This window comes from Gymnoscopelus microlampas, assembly GCF_963454915.1.
Source record: "Gymnoscopelus microlampas genome assembly, chromosome: 11".
NCBI lineage: Eukaryota > Metazoa > Chordata > Actinopteri > Myctophiformes > Myctophidae > Gymnoscopelus > Gymnoscopelus microlampas.
In genome coordinates this window covers 47,148,972-47,167,348 of record NC_139948.1, presented here as the reverse complement: position 1 = coordinate 47,167,348, position 18,377 = coordinate 47,148,972, and the positions used below count along the sequence as shown (strand labels likewise).

Sequence of the window (18,377 nt, the reverse complement as noted above, 5' to 3'; positions counted from 1 at the left end):
ATTGTGTTTCTGAGGATATAGCGTAGTACGTTGTTAACCAACATGAACCCTGGCGTCCCTGTATTCTGGGGACAAACTTTCGAGTAGAGTAGACCAAAAACAGGAGGGAGGCCCTAGTGTAGAGCCCTGGGGAACCCCGGTCAACAACTTTTTTTAAAAAAGTGGTTGAATCATGTTTTGCATAAGTTAAAAGGATCCCTGGCTAATTACCCAAACATGCCTTAATACTTTCTAATTGCCCTTTATTTACTAAAATAAAAAATGTAAAACACCTTCAATATTATTTTTATTTTATAAATAGTCTTTTACTCGAGGGGGGACAACACCCATCGCAAGTTGATGATGTAATTTGGCCATGTGTGGTCCAGCCCAACTCTGTGTGCTTATGCGCATGTGTGTGTGTGTGCATGCACCAAAGTGCTAAAATATCATCAGCTCGAGCAGACCATCTCTCAGCTAGGCTACAGATGTAAACTTTTGGTTTTTTATCTTTGGTAGCCTAGGAGGGTACGTGCACAAGTTGGTTGTGATGGGCCTTCAAATGGCCCGCCTCTCCAAAAGGAGGGCTAAACAATTAGCAAGGTATACTGCTCAATATCAGCTATTATAGCAAGCCGCTCAATTTGGAGGAGGCGTTGTTTCCTTTACCCATGATTGTTGTCTGCTGTGTTTGACGTGCACATTCTTGTACTTCTGTTTATGTGGACATAAATAAATATTTCAAATGTGTGTGTGCTAGACATAGAGACAGGCAGAACCTGTAGTGTCATGTCACATGGGATAAGTTAAGTGTGAGTCATGGTGTATAGATACACCATGTGGTGAAATGGATATAATGTAACTCTGAGAGTGCACAAATGTAACACTCTCTGAGTATGGATACATTTGGTTCAAATTCAAACATTTTCTTGTCAAGGACGCCCATATTGATATGCAGGCCTACCATGGACCCCCCATTTGAAAATATGTTTTTGCCAGGGACCTACGTAGGAGATGACTTCTCAAGATTTCTTCATAGCAGATCTGCAAGCTCATAGCGTGGCACTCGGTAACGCGCTATGAACTTGTAGATCTGCTATTTTTGAATAACAAAGAATACTAAAATGACAGAGATGCGTTCCCGGATTGAATGGGTTAAAGTTCTAAAGTCATTTGGATTCTATAGAAGCCAACATGTCGCCAACATGTCGCAAAAAATAGCCGATCTACAAGCTCTCAGTGCCGAGCAGAGAGAGAGATTAAAGTCACACTGCAAACACTCTAATCTAACCTAGCCACTGAGGACTCTGAATCCAGCGGTGGGTGGTGGTGACCCGTTGTGAGCTTGTAGATCTGCTAGTTTCACTATATCTGAAATACGGTTTAATTCATGTACTTTGTCCCTTCCTAGAAATGTAGTGGAGTCAAAAGTACACTAAACTGTCTTTGCAACGTAGTGGAGTGAAAGTCCTAAGTATCAACAAATTATGCAAATAATCAAGTTTTGAATACTTTATTAGTCAGACATGTAAAACAGCATGTGGTACATTGAGTCCTGGGGACTTGTTTCCATTGTTGTCCTTTGTATTCAATTCATCAATATAGCATAAAAAACCAACACAATAATACATGTCATCAACAAATACAAACACATTATGTACAAAGGAGATGGGACAAATACATTCACCTCCCCTTGTGGTCTCATGATAGATTTTTTTTTGTCAGGCCAATTTTTGAAAGAAACCAGTGTTACACAAGTGTTTTTTTTTATGCAGTATTTTGTTACTGTCCACCACTGGTATTGTGGCTAGTCTCTGATAGTGGTGTAAACCATTGGTTCTCAAAGTGGGGTCCGGGGACCCCCAGGGGTACTTGAGGGGGTTCCAGGGGGTCCCCAGCTAAATGATGGATATTGGACCCTTATGGGTCTGTAACTCTGAGAGTGTACAAATGAAATGATGATGATGATGATGATGAAATGAAACCAAATGGACCCTAACGGGTCCATTTGGTTCCATTTGTACACTCTCAGAGTTAAATTAACATTGATTTTACAATATGAATTGGGGTCCCAGAGATAGAGATGCCATTAAATGGGGTCCGTAGCCTAATGCATGTCAAACTGGGGGTCCTTGATATTAAAATGGTTGAGAATCACTGCTAGAGACGTAAAAATCTTCTCTTATGGGGGTCCCTGACTTTCAAAAGGGGGTCCGCGGGCTAATAACTGTCAATTTGGGGGTCCTTGACATGAAAAAGTTTGAGAACCACTGGTGTAAAGCACTGTAACTAAATACATTTACTAGTACTGTACTTAAATATTTCCAATTTTCTATAATTTTACTTCTACTCCACTACATCTCAAAAGCAAAAAATGTACTTTTACTCCACTACAATTATTTGAAAACTTTAGTTACTAGTTACTTTGTAGATTTTGATTATTATTACAAAACATACATTACCCACATCAGTCCTACTGTATATACATTTCGGCCATTTGAAAATAGACGCTCTACAATGCTTCGTGATGCGACGCATTGTGAGCTTGTAGATCTGCTTCTGGTTTCTGTTGTGTCCACAGCCCTTCTCTGAGACACATACTGTACAGAGTGGGGAAAAAAACTGTACCATTTTGTCATGAACATTAGTGAGGACCAATTATATGACCATACGTTGAAAATGGCTGAAGTCGTCCTTTAAGTAAATAAATGTTGTACTTTTTCCACCACCGCTAGTCTCTGAGGTGAGGCGCGGCGCGGCACAGTGCGGTCCGTTCCACACGGCAGCCTCTGGCGTTCCACTTTGTTATGTGAGCCACAACCACTTGAGTTCTATTCACACAGAGTCAGACCTGGTCCAAAGAGAGACACTAAACACTGAGACACATCACTGGTGTAGTTTTCCAACGAAAGGCAAGAAGAAAAGATAGATAGATAGATGGCTAGAAAGGACGAGGAGAACAAGTATACAAACACAAAAAACATTATTGAATATTCAAATATTCCAGTGAAAATGTTGAATATACATATCGTCTCTGTTGGGTGGAAACCTCCGAAACTGTTACTTTTCTAATTCAAAAACGGCAAAAGTAGCAGATCTACAAGCTTGTGGATCTGCTACTTTTGATGCTTTTGTGTGACACTGTAGTATGATCAAGTAGGGCCGGGGCGTTCATTTACAAAAAAAACGCAAATAGTTAGAATTATGGAGGAAAGAGGTATCTCTCTCTATCTATCTATCTATCTATCTATCTATCTATCTATCTATCTATCTATCTGTCTATACACACACACACACACACACACACACACACACACACACACACACACACACACACACACACACACACACACACACACACACACACACACACACACACACACACACACACACACACACACACACACACACACACACACACACACACAAAAGCTGGTCAGAGATTCATGAGAAAGGCAATGACATGAGGCAGTCATAAGAAGCAGCATGTGGTCCTTGTTGTCGGGCAGAAACCTTGTACTGTGTCTCCATGTTTCAACTTTGTATGTTTTCTTTTTTTTTTTTTACTTCCTCCTACAGCAGTGTTCAAGATTCAACTTTATTTGTCAGCAATACCATTTACAAAGTCAAAGGCACGTGAAATTCATCGTGTTGAAACGCGTCGCTTTGCACCGCAGTTAGACTTTTAAAGATATATTTTTGGGGGGCTTTTTCTGTCTTTATCGATAGGATGGTAGGCTGACAGGAAATGGGGAGAGAGACGGTACGGGACGGGGGGGGGTTGACATACAGCAAAGGTCCTCGGGATCAGGAGTCGAACCCACGACACGCTTGTCAAGCTGGATTACCGCCATACATGTATGTGGTATGCGCCTGGAGCGCTATAGGCCAGCGGATGCCCCGACGTTCACCGCAATAGGCTCTATGCACAGCAGCCATATTGGAAAGAAATTGGGCCTCTTTCTTACTTCCTTCACAGGTGTTACCGATGATACTAATGAAGGCTCTGTTCCATTCTGGTCAGAGTGCTGAAATTGTGCATGTTGGCTCACTAGAAACACTCCATTTTGGTTCCCAAATGGCCCCTTATGGTGGGTGTGTAACTCTGAGAGTGTACAAATGGAACCAAATGGACCCGTGAGGGTCCATTTGGTTCCATTTGTACACTCTCAGAGTTATGGGGGTCCTTGAAAATAAGAGACCACTGTGCCACACTAAATGGAACAGAGCCTTAATTAGTTTTATTGGTAACACCTGTGAAGGAAGTAAGAAAGAGGCCCAAAAAAAAAGTTAAAATATGAAGAATATTGCTAAAATATTAGCAGACAGTGACGAATCACGATATAGTAGCAGGTACTGTATGACATTGGTTCTCAAAGTGGGGTCTGGGGACCCCCAGGGGTCCTTGAGGGAGTTCCAGGGGGTCGCCAGCTAAATGATAGATTCGGCACCAAATGGACCCTTATGGGTCTGTAACTCTGTGAGTGTACAAAGGGAACCAAATGGACCCTAACGGGTCCATTTGGTTCCATGTGTACACTCTCAGAGTTACATTGACATTGATTTTACAATATAAATTGCGGTCCCAGAGATAGAAATGCCATTAAATGGGGGTCCGTAGCCCTAATGCATGTCAAACTGGGGGGTCCTTGAAATTAAAATGGTTGAGAATCACTGCTAGAGCCGTAAAAAAAATCTTCTCTTATGGGGGTCCCTGGCATATCTTTTGAAATGGGGGTCCGCGGGCTAATAAGTGTCAATTTGGGGCTCCTTGACATGAAAAAGTTTGAGAACCACTGCTATACTGTAATATGTAACATGAGTTTAAAAATAGCAGCAGATGTGTGTAGTACACATAAGCTTTATCAATAGAACACTAAACAAAAAAACCCGGCGAGCTCAGCTCAGCCATGGGACAGGACAGGGACAAGGGACAGGCTGCCCTGCCTGGCTGCCAGAGAAGCAGAAACCTGACTCCCGGTGACGCGGAGCCAAGCACAGAAAGCAGATACTCTTGAGAGGTACTGAAGTATGGCTGGCTTTACCCCCCTATACCACTCCCTAGCTTCTGTCTCCTCCTCCTCCTCCTCCTCCTCCTCCTCCCAGGCCAGCAGCATGTCGTGTGCCTCGTCCTACACCCCCACCCCCCCCCCCCTCCCTCTCCCAGTGGAGGTCAGAGGTCATAGCCGTCCTTTCATTCAGGTGCTCGGGTGCCTTCCTCTCCTCCCTGTGACCATGCATTGTTGTTGCTGGTCAGACAAGAAAGTCTCTCTCTCTCTCTGTCTCTCTGTCTCTCTGTCTGTCTCTCTCTCTGTCTGTCTCTGTCTATCTCTCTGTCTGTCTCTCTGTCTGTCTCTCTCTCTGTCTGTCTCTGACTCTGTCTATCTCTCTGTCTGTCTCTCTGTCTGTCTCTCTCTCTGTCTGTCTGTCTCTCTCTCTCTCTCTCTCTCTCTCTCTCTCTCTCTCTCTCTCTCTCTCTCTCTCTCTCTCTCTCTCTCTCTCTCTCTCTCTCTTTATTTTATTTATTTAGAATTTGAGCCACAGAACCGCCGTTTGATCATATTTAGCCTCTCAGACCCATCGTTGGATAAGATTGTGTCCACAATTCCATGCTGCATTGATGTTGGTACCAATAGGAGAGATAACAGGCCAACGTTGATCGAAATAACAATTCCTCTACATTCTCTAATTGTGGAGAGAGGAGACTTCTTGTAAATTAAGTAATGTAGATGTTTAACAATAATGTAACTCTTGAGAGCGCCAAATGAAACCAAATGGACCCGTAAGGGTCCATTTGGTTTCATTTGACGCTCTCAAGAGTTAAAGATCTAAAAGGGTCCAACCAACTGTCCATGCATCATTTAGCTGGGGACCACCTGGAACCCCCTCAAGGACCACTGGTGGTCCCCGGACCACTGGTTGAGAACCACTGCTATAGCACAGCGATTCTCAACTAGCTCTGTTATTATTATTTGCGATAATCGCGATTTTATTAATTTGAATAATCGTCATAATTGTCATTTCCATGTTGAAAACGCGCAAAAAGCTGAAGCTCAAATCGTTTTGAGCTTGTGGATAAAAGTATTTTTCAAACACTGCGAGCTTGTATATCTGCTATTTCTTGAATAACCAACGTTAAATCTAATATGACACAAGATGATGTTTACCCGGTTTGAATGGGTGGTGGGTGGGGTGGCTGCAGTTTTCTTCAATGTCTCTGGTTTGTGAACTTGTAGATCTGCTCTTTTTTTTTTTTTGCTCTGCTAATACAAAATAAACACAGGCGACCAAACACTACGGACATGCATTTATTTAAGGGATAAAACACATCCCCATGCACCGGCCATTAAAATGCATGACCAGCAAAAAGCAAGAGGCATGGATCCCCCCCCCCCCCCCCCAGTACATCCAAGCCTTCATGTAATGTAACCCTAAACCCTGCTGGCATAGCACCTGAAACCGGACGTGTGATTGTAAAAGGGTCCACACTATTACTTACTTACTTACTTAATACAAGTCTGCAAGTGTTTAGTTTAACTTTAACCCACTCAATCTCATTTTAGATTTTAGTCATTATTTTATACTTTGGCTATTCACAAATAGCAGATATACAAGCTCATAGCGTGGCACTGAGTGCACTTATTTTTCTTTTTTTATCCGTGTAAATGTGTGCAACTCTTTGAATATATATATAGGCTATATATTTTTTCTTTAAAGAAACATTTTTTAACTCATATCTTGGGGGGTGTCCCTGGGGGGAGTCCCTGGAACAAAATGTTATATGGTACGTTATATCATACCAGTGGTGGAAAAAGTACTCAAATATTTTACTTAAGTAAAAGTACCAATACTGCACTGTAGAAGTACTCTGTTACAAGTAAAAGTCCGGAATCCTAAATTTACTTGAGTAAAAGTACAGAAGTATTGGCATCAAAATGTACTTAAAGTACCAAAAGTAAAAGTACAAAAATGTTTGAAAATAGCCGATCTACAAGCTCACAACGCGTCGCAAAGCGACGCGTTGTGAGCTTGTAGATCTGCTATTTTCAAATAGCCTAGGTATAAAATAGGGCTAAAGTGGTTAATGTATGTTTCGTAATATCATAATTTATATCTGAAAAGTAACTAGTAACTAAAGTTTTCAAGTAATTGTAGTGGAGTAAAAGTACAATATTTGCCTCTGAGATGTAGTGGAGTAGAAGTAAAAGTATTGGAAATTGGAAATACTCAAGTAAAGTACAAATACCTCAAAATTGTACTTAAGTGCAGTACTTAAGTAAATGTACTTAGTTACTTTCCACCACTGTATCATACCATATAATTTTTTTTCTTCTGTGTTTTAAAGTCAAACTAAACACGTAGGAGCAATGCTGTTGTGCTGTATCTTCATGAGCCATCATCACTGCCTGAAGGATGTCTTTAAAGAAGGTTTGAGTGTTAATCTGGTGTCAGCAGAATGATGTAGGTCTTTATTCAAAGAGTGAAAGAGTAGTAGTTGTAGGGTAGGGTATAGAGAACAGTAGGGGTCTAGTATAGACCCCTGTGGCACTCAGGTCAACAAAGTATACGTACAGTTATGATTGGATAAAAGACCCACTTAGAAGCAATCATGAGGAATAATTTTAAGGACCCCAATGGAAACAAGCCATAGGCTTTCTTGGGTTTTAAATCTGAATCTGAATCTTTAGTTACTAGTTACTTTGCAGATATGAATTATTATATCATAAAACCTACATTAACCACTTCAGCCCTATTTTATACGTAGGCTATTTAAAAATAGCCTACGTCTCAAGAGTTAAAGATCTAAAAGGGTCCAACCAACTGTCCATGCATCATTTAGCTGGGGACCACCTGGAACCCCCTCAAGGACCACTGGTGGTCCCCGGACCACTGGTTGAGAACCACTGCTATATCACAGCGATTCTCAACTAGTTCTGTCACAATTCTGACATAATCGCCTAACCGCAATTATTTGCGATAATCGTGATTATTAATTTGAATAATCGTCATAATTGTCATTTTCCACGTTGGAAAACGCGTTGCATCGCGACGCGTTGTGATTTGCTATTTTCAAACATTTTTGGTACTTTTACTTTTGATACTTTAAGTATATTTTGACTTTTACTCAAGTAACATTTTACTTGTAACAGAGCATTCTTATATTGTGGTATTGATACTTTTAAGTGAAATATGTGAGTATACTTCTTCCACCACTTGTTATCTCTGTGTGTGTGTGTGTGTGTGTGTGTGTGTGTGTGTGTGTGTGTGTGTGTGTGTGTGTGTGTGTGTGTGTGTGTGTGTGTGTGTGTGTGTGTGTGTGTGTGTGTGTGTGTGTGTGTGTGTGTGTGTGTGTGTGTGTGGTTCAGAAAGGTAGCCCAGCCTGCTTTACATAACATAATCCACTCACACTGTGCCATGTGTCTGGCCCCAGGTGGCACCTGGTGCCAGTGTGCCACGATAGCACGGTGCCCACAGACTAGTCAAAGCCAGCGGAGGCACTGTGGGCTGGAGGTGGGTGGAGGTGGGGTCGCTTTGCATGATGCCACCAGAGAACTATACTCTCTGTCTGCAGGCATTGAACCGAAAGTTGTTTACACACAGTCAGTGACTTGTATCATAGCTGAGTCTGGTTCATAAAGTATTTACTTTGGTTTAATTCAACTCAGTGGTGGAAGAAGTAACTCCCATTCTGTATGATACATATTTAGGCCATATATGAACATATTTGGTTCTATAGGGCGTTGGTTCTCAAAGTGGGGTCCGGGGACCCCTAGGGGTACTTGAGGGGGTTCCAGGGGGTCCCCAGCTAAATGATAGATTAGGCACCAAATGGACCCTTATGGGTCTGTAACTCTGAGAGTTAAATTGACGTAGATTTTACAATATAAATTGCGGTCCAAGTGATAAAAATGCCATTAAATGGGGGTCCGTAGCCCCGATGCATGTCAAACTGGTGAAAAAAAAATCTTCTCTTATGGGGGTCCCTGCCCTGGCATATCTTTTCAAATGGGGGTCCGCGGGCTAATAAGTGTCAATTTGGGGGTCCTTGACATGAAAAGGTTTGAGAACCACTGCTATAGGGACCCCCACAAGAGAACATTTTTGTTGTTATATTAGATTAACTAAATCTGATTTAGTACTACATCTGGGACATCTGTCCCACTTTGAGAACCACTAAGCAGTGGTGTAAAGTAACTAAGTACTGTACATTTACTTAAGTACTGTACTGTACTTAAGTACAATTTTGAGGTATCTGTACTTTACTTGAGTATTTCCAATTTCCAATACTTTTACTTCTACTCCACTACATCTCAGAGGCAAATATTGTACTTTTACTCCACTACAATTAATTGAAAACTTTAGTTACTAGTTACTTTTCAGATATAAATTATGATATTATGAAATATAGATGAACCACTTTAGCCCTATTTTATACCAAAGCTATTTGAAAATAGCAGATCTACAAGCTCACAACGTGTCGCGCTGCGACGCGTTGTGAGCTTGTAGATCTGCTATTTTCAAATATTTTAGTACTTTTACTTTTGGTACTTTAAGTACATTTTGATACCAATGCTTTTATACTTTTACTCAAGTAAATTTTGATTTCCGGACTTTTACTTGTAACATATTACTTCTAAATTGCAGTATTGATACTTTTACTTAAGTAAAACATTTGAATACTTTTTCCACCACTGCCACTAAGCAGAACTTTAAAAGAAAAGCAAGGTTCTTCATCTGAGCTGAGAATGAAGACTCCAGCAGTATTCTGGGCCTGAGTGAATGACGGTGAAACTGCATTGTGTAAAGCTTTTTTCACATTTAGCCATACAGCACACTGAAATCTGAACATATAGCTGAAGAAGATAGCGTTATTATTTTAATTTCTGAATGTTGTTAATTAAACCTCAAATCTAACAGCCTGTCAAAGACCGCATGTGTTATCTCACACCTCCCACAGCACGCACTAATTTAAGGACAAATTCCATGGTTTCCTTGATTTGCACAATTTCATGTTTGCCCGCTCGCAGCAACCTGTCATGTTATGTTAATTCACACATGAATAAATAATAATACATGCCGTTTGTGTGGCGCTTTTCTAGATAATCAAAGTCGCTTTACAAAATAAACACAAACAACTTTATTAAGAAAATAACTAGTTAATAGGGTACAAAACTAAGCAAACTAAATCATTAAATTGAAAAAAGTAAACAGGATTTGAATTAGGTGGGCAATGCAAGTCTGAAGAGGTGGGTTGTGAGGGTGGTTTTAACCCCTTAAATCCAGGAAAGAATCTGTATCATTGTCTCCGCCAGGAGACTATGTTTTCGTTCTCGTCCTTCCGTGTGACCACCAAGCTAACATTGGTCAAGCTTCACGTGACACGTGACAATATGTTGAAAGGGTGTGCTTTGATTGGCTAGTGAGACGCATGATGAAATAGAGACCTATAAATAGGTATATCACTTCAAAAGATCATTTATATCTTTTGAAGTGAGGTAAGACAGGATTAATCAGGAACAGTACTGGCGGAGACCTGTGCTCCGAGGAGCACATTTTCTAGTTTTATGTTGTGACTCTGGGGTCTTTTATATTTTGGCAATTCAGAAATAGCAGATATACAAGCTCATAGTGGAAAACGTATGAGCTTGTATAGATCTGCAATTTTTGACGGTGAAGGAGATCGGAGAGGTGGGGGGGGGGGGCTTGGTTGTTGAGAGCCTTGTAGGTGGTGAGCTGCAGCATTTTGAAATCTATTCTGTGTCTGACTGCGAGCGGGTGATTGGTTATGAAAGACTTGTGTCAACTCTTTAACAATAATAATAATAATAATAATAATAGTCTTTATTATCCCCTCAGGGACATTCATCTTCACAGTCTGTTCCAACAGAAAAACACATTAACCCATTAAGACCTGGAACTGTGTAATTTTTTGATTTGAGCTAAAAAGCATTATTTTACACTTTGGGCTATTCAAAAATAGCAGATATACAAGCTCATAGCGCGGCACCGAGTGCCGCGCTACGAGCTTGTAGATCTGCTATTTTTGAAAATTCGTGAAAATGTGTGCAAATCTTTGAATATATATATATATATTTGTAAAGCGAACATTTTTAACTCAAATCTTTGCTTCTGGGGGGTCCCTGGAACAAAATATTTTGATGGGGGTCCGTGGCCAAATGCATATAATTTTGGGGGTCCTTGACATGAAAAAGATTGAGCACCACTGATATAGAAACATACGTTTTTTTTCAGAAAACTGTTGGGATTTAGGAGACATGTAGAATCGGCTTCAGGTCTCAATGGGTTAACCATAATACAGCACATAACAACATAACACCAAGACAGTACATCCCCCGGTATAAACAAAACCCATCATATCAGAGAGGCGGTTTGTTTAGTACAGCGATGGCTGAAGGGATAAAACTTCTACTAAAACTAACTTTTTTTCTCATTTCATAGTTCTGTATCTTCCTCCAAAAAATATGTTGCTGTATTGAATCAACTCAGAGAGAGCTCCACAACATGTACCATATGGTCTCTGTCGGGTGGAAACCTCAGATAATGTCCAAAACTGTTACTTTTCAGGATTCAAATAAAAAAAAACGGAAAAAGTAACAGATCTGCAAGCTCTAAACTTGTTGTTTTGCGCCGCGTCTCGAGCTTGTAGATCTGCTACTGTTGATGCTTTTTGCGTGACGCTGTAGCATGATCAAATAGGACGTTATTCCATTGAGAAACAAATAGCAGATATACAAGCTCATAGCGCGGCACCGAGTGCCGCGCTATGAGCTTGTAGATCTGCTATTTTAGAAAAATCATGAAAACGTGTGCAAATCTTTGAATATGTATCTTTTTAAAGCGAACATTTTGTAAGCAAAGATTTGAGTTACAAATCGCTTTTAAAAAAGATATATTCATCAAAGATTTGCACAAATGTTAACGATTCTTCAAAAATAGCAGATCTACAAAATCATAGTGTGGCACAAGCTTGTAGATCTGCTATTTTTGAATAGCCAAAGAAATCTGAAAATGACACACAGATGCGTTCCTGGATTGAAAGGGTTAATTTACAAAAAAAACGCAGAGATCAGAGGTTTCTGCCCTCAACAGCAACGATATGAGTGAATGTTGAAACCTTTCCTCCAGACACGTGTGTGTGTGTGTGTGTGTGTGTGTGTGTGTGTGTGTGTGTGTGTGTGTGTGTGTGTGTGTGTGTGTGTGTGTGTGTGTGTGTGTGTGTGTGTGTGTGTGTGTGTGTGTGTGTGTGTGTGTGTGTGTGTGTGTGTGTGTGTGTGTGTGTGTGCGTGCCAACATCGCCGCTGATTGAAGAGCCATGAATGCATTGTGTCAACATCGCCGGTGGTTTAGCTTATCAGTGATGTCGGCTGTTCAGGTTTTTGCGCTATCTGTGACCATAAAAGTACATTTACTCAAGTAGTACATGTGCTTAAGTACAATTTCTGTTGTACTTTTACCTTACTTGAATATTTTTTTTTATTTTCTTACAATATGTATTTATTGATTTTGACAAAGTACAAAGGTATCCAATAGCTATAAGATGTAAAAAGTACATTTTTTTTGTTTTGTTGCCCTTACATCTACCCCCCACCCCCGGTCCAACACACAACATGCAACATACAAACAATTATATAACTCAAAAGTAAAAATATATATTATAATAAACATAAATTAAAACGGTACACTTATATTTTATACTTTATACTACAGAAGAAAAAAAAACTCCTGCACACTTCAAATGTTTAAAAATAGAATACTTAAATGGGAATATGTAACGTTTGTCCTATAAGACCGAAATGATGTCCTATTCCCATTTAAGTATTGTTAAGTTTTGGATCCCGGTTTGGTCTTCTCCTACGCACCTGTTGCTCTTGTAGGTTTGCAAAAGACTTGCCTTTCCTACTTTATCCCATTAAGACCTGGAACTGTCATTTTTAGATTTGAGCTAAAAAGCATTATTTTACACTTTGGGCTATTCAAAAATAGCAGATATACAAGCTCGTAGCGCGGCACCGAGTGCCGCGCTACGAGCTTGTAGATCTGCTATTTTTGATAAATCGTGAAAATGTGTGCAAATCTTTGAAATATATATATTTTTTAAAGTGAACATTTTTAACTCAAATCTTTGCTTCTGGGGGTCCCTGGAACAAAATATTTTGATGGGGGTCTGCGGCCAAATACATATCATTTTGGGGGTCCTTGACATGAAAAAGATTGAGCACCACTGATATAGAAACATACGTTTTTCAGAAAACTGTTGGGATTTAGGAGACATGTAGAATCGGCTTCAGGTCTCAATGGGTTATACTACAAAACATACATTAACCAATTAAGTCATATTTTAGTACTTCAACTTCACCTATTTGAAAATAGACTATCTACATGTAGAATGGCTATTTTTGATACTTTTACTTTTACTTAAAGCAGCACTATGTAACTTTTTTTTAATAAATATAATTTTGTCCAATCTGTATGGTAGAGTATGTTAATACAATATACTGTAACTTGTACAATTGGGGTGGTTGTATTTGGTCTCCCAGCTCTTCTATTGAGACATAAAGATCCTGTGTCTAGGTGACACATGACCTTTGACACGATCCGGTTTCTGGTTTGACATGAATTTTGACCTGATGGTCAAGATTCATTGATTGATTGAGATTGAGCTCTATTAGCTCAATGGTGAGAAACCGAGTTCAAGAGGGTAAGAAGAGGAAAGTTTACATCCAGCCCTGCTTATCAGTGTTGTCAGGTGTTTGTAGCTCTGCGTTTAGGAGCGGTGCTCATGACCTTATCGACATCCTGACCGCTGTGATGTTTGCCTCCCTAACACCACACGCTCCATTGATGACCTTGTTTATTGCCCCGGCAACGCTTAATTGTCCTGAGCATCGTAGAAATAAACAAATGAGGGGCTATTGATTTCTAGAGAGAGAGAGAGAGAGGACAATGAATTGTTCCGCTTGGAAGAGAACATGGATGTTTTGCATGCCATGGTGCTCAATACAAATATTGATAATATAGCACAGTGGTTCTCAACCTGTGGGTCGGGAACTCCAGGGGGGGTCCTCACATGATTTTGGGGGGTCCCCAGATGACAGTGAAGAACGAAGTTAAGGACTTTTTTTAAAAGTAATCATACAAACTATGCTATAAAAACTGGTAAAATATTGGCCAAATTGTCAAATAATATAGACATTTGTGAAAATAGCCGATCTACAAGGCGTTGCAAGGCGTTTTGAGCTTGTAGATCAGCTATTTTGCCCGGCAGCAACCAAAGAAGACGAGCGGGTCCCTGGAAGAGGACAGGGGTGTTTTGCATGAGGCCATGGTGCTCAATAAGAATTTTAATAATGTAACATATTTGCATTGCATTCCCGGTTAATCTCCGGGGTAAGATAATGAACAGACCGGTCCTGTGTGAGCATAGTGTGTTTAGCAATATGCTTTTATTGTGAATTATTTTAAGATGTATTGCGTGTGATGGTGTAACACTTTGAATCTGGCATCCACATTTTTGGCATTTCATCATTATACGCATAAGTTAAAAAATAAATAAACAACAAAAAATGGCAGATCTACAAGCTCTGTCAATCAACAGTTTTCGGGACGGAAAAAAAGGACGTTCTCACCTAAAAATGACATACCCTAAATCAGGGGTGATGCAACTTTGATGATGGAGAGAGCCACTGTATTGCACAGTCACTCCAGAGGGCCATATTGCATATACTGTCGCTCCGTATTTTAACTTTTTCCGCCATTCTATATGTCTCACGCAAGAAGCAAAAATATCAGAAAATATCAGTTTTGAGATTTACAAGCTCAAAACGTGTCGCGGTGCGACGCATTTTGAGTTTGTAGATCTGCTGTTTTTTGCTATTTTTGAATTGGAATCCAGAATTTTTGTTTGCTATTTTTTAATTGTAATCCAGAAAAGTAACATTTTTATTTAAATTTAAATGCGTATAGTTATACTTATGTTAACTTACACTTAAATAATAATACATTGGACATAAAAAAGACAATATAATTTTTATACTAGTCATTAAGCTACTAATATAGATTGAAGTAATTAAAGAGGGTCATGTTTGCGTGTGTGGAATTGTAACAGCTGAAATCAATATCAGTATTCCGATATCAACCTGCGGGCTGCATTAAGTGAAGGTGGGGGCCGCATGTGGCCCCCGGGCCGCCAGTTGCCCATGTATGCCCTAAATATTGCCACCATGCAGGGTGAAAGTGGTTAATGATTGTCCTTGCTGCTCACTATCAGCCCCTTTAGTGTTTAATTAGTTTAAAGCAGCAGTCAGGTATTCAACCCGTGTCACGTACCTGCTGACATATTTAGATGAAGTAGTTCTTACCCAGTAAGATAAGCACAGCGTTTTAGCTACTGATTCACCAAGGCCTTTAACATAGCGGGTTAGAGAGAGAGGCTGTCTGGTACTCAGAAGGTCAACGGTTCACCCCCCCCCCCCCCCCACATGATCCACACCCCTCCTTCACTTACTGGCATTTCTGTACCTTTTTAAGGTCCCTCTCTCTGTCTTCATCAGGTTTAGAGAGAGAGAGAGAGAGAGATGCTTAAGTCCGGGGACACATCTCTGTCATTTTAGATGTCTTTAGCTATTCAAAAATAGCAGATCTGCAAGCTCATGCCGCGCTATGAGCTTATAGATCTGCTATTTTTGAAAATTTGTGAACATTCGTCAACATCTTTGAATATATATATTTTTAAAGCGAACATTTATAACTCAAATCTTTGCTTCTGGGGGTCCATGGAACAACATATTTTACAAATGTCTGCCTTAAAAAATGTATATATTATTTAAAGATTTGCACCAATTTCTACGATCTTTCTAAAAAATCACACCCAGTGTGAAGTGGGCGGTGTGTGGTCATCACAACATGACTCACTTTAAAAAAGGATAATGACTTTTTTAAAGTCCATACTGCTATTCATAGGGCTGCACATGTGTCATGTGTTTCGCTAGCCAATCACAGTCCTGAATTTGCAAAGTCAGCCAATCACATTACAGTTAGTGGTGATGACACTAGCTGTAATGTGATTGGCTGATATGAAAAAAGTATCGATTTGCATTAACAATGGAAGGGTTAGGGGGTACACACATTTTTTGGTCGGTGTCCAAAACTCACTTATAGGGGGCGGCTACACCGCCCCAAAAATAGCAGATCTACAAGCTCATAGCGCGGCACCCGGTGCTGCGCCATGAGCTTGTTGATCTGCTATTTTTTAATAGCCAAAGAAATCTAAAATGACACGAGATGCGTTCCCCCGAAGTGAATGGGTTTACATGTTTGGGAAGCACTGCATTAGATAGAAAACAGAGGCGTTGTTGTTGTGCCTTCCTGAAGAGTGTGTGGGGGTGTGTGTGGCCCCCCGGGGGACATCGTCAGTGATGTGTGCCCCCCAGAAATGTCTCCACACTGCCTCGCCGTCTATAAACAAACACTGGGGCCGGGATTTGTTCCTAAATTTCCTAAATTGTACGATAATCTTGTTGTCTAACCCTTTAGACAACAAGCATCTGTATCAATTTTTGATTTGAGCTAAAAAGCATTATTTTACACTTTGGCTATTCAAAAACAGCAGATATACAAGCTCATAGCGCGGCACCGAGTGCCGCGCTATGAGCTTGTAGATCTGCTATTTTTGAAAAATCGTGAAAATGTGTGTGAATCTTTGAATATATATATATTTTAAATTTTTTTTATTTTATTTTATTTTAACTAAAATCTTTGCTTCTGGGGGTCCCTGGAACAAACTATTTTGAGACGAGGGTCCGCGGCCAAATACATGTCATTTTGGGGCTCCTTGAAATGATAAGGTTTGAGCACCACTGATATAGAAACATACGTTTTTCAGAAAACGGTTGGGATTTAGAAGACATTTGTAGAATCGGCTTCAGTTCTTAATTGGTTAAAGACCCACTCCCCACAGAAATCATGTTTCTGTGTGGTTTTGAAGCTTATACCCATGAAAACCCTGGTGGTTTCTTGCACTCTTCATAACTCATAACTAAAATATTAATATGTTGTTGTTTTCTTAACATCCAAACGAATCTGGTTTTCAGATGAGCACCCAGTGAAAACTCTGTGCTCGGGGCTCACTAACAGAGGCTGTTTTTGTGGTGTGATTTATTAAAAATGTTTCAACCTTTATTTACCCAGGTACAGTATGCTGAGCACTTTTTCAGCAACGTCCTGCTTCACATTCACACATTAACCCATTGAGGCCTGAGGTTCCGATTCTGCAAAACCTGCAAAACGGTTTTCTGAAAAACGTATGTTTCTATATCAGTGGTTTTCAAACTTTTTCATGTCAAGAACCCCCAAAATTATATGAATTTGGCCGCGGACCCCCCATCTCAAAATATGTTGTTCCAGGGACCCCCCAGAAGCAAAGATTTGAATTAATGTTCGCTTTAAAAGAATATATATATTCAAAGATTTGCACACATTTTCATGATTTTTCAAAAATAGCAGATCTACAAGCTCGTAACGCGGCACTCGGTGCCGCGTTATGAGCTTGTAGATCTGCTATTTTTGAATAGCCAAAGTGTAAAATAATGCTTTTTAGCTCAAATGAAAAAGTGACACAGATCTTAATGGGTTAAAACCTGGGAGCTGACCAGTACAACCACAGTGTTTTACTGTTGTACTGGGAGCTGACCAGTACAACCACAGTGTTTTACTGTTGTACTGGAAGCTGACCAGTACAACCACAGTGTTTTACTGTTGTACTGGAAGCTGACCAGTACAACCACAGTCTGATACAATGAACGCCTCATCAAAGACAAGCATTCAGTATACTCATGGTATGTGGCTGAAAATAGACTCAAATCTGTTGAGTAATATGCATGCATTTTATAACAGCGCAGATCAGAGAGAGGGTTGAAACATGTTGGTGACACATGGATTAAAGTTCTCAGTCAGTCTCCATGACATTTTCAGTCATTTGGATTCCATAGGAGTCAGCATGTCTGTGGAAGCAATGTCACGCACCGAAAAAATACTTCTTTACAAACTGACAACACGTTGCAGTGCAACGTGTTGTCAGCTTGTAGATAGTCTATTTTCAGTTCAGATTAAAGGGTATTTGAAGTGGTCAAACTAGGGTTAGGAAAACCTTAATGATCTTGTGTATCTCATAAAAAAGCAACGGTCAAAGCTGCAATATCTTCAACTGGTTGGACTTGGTTGTTTGGCCACCAAAACCTCATACTTTTACATATTGTGTGAATTGTTTATGAAACACGGCATGTGTGTGTGTGTGTGTGTGTGTGTGTGTGTGTGTGTGTGTGTGTGTGTGTGTGTGTGTGTGTGGGGGTGTGTGTGTGCGCGCGGTTCCTTCATGCTGT

General features: G+C 40.2%; 1 protein-coding gene across 2 annotated transcripts in view; it reads left to right on the top strand.

The window, feature by feature from the left end:
- The window catches only part of baiap2l1b (BAR/IMD domain containing adaptor protein 2 like 1b), a 91,281-nt gene that overhangs the window by 13,854 nt on the left and 59,050 nt on the right, over window positions 1–18,377 (top strand). The gene's annotated exons all lie outside the window — the stretch shown is intronic.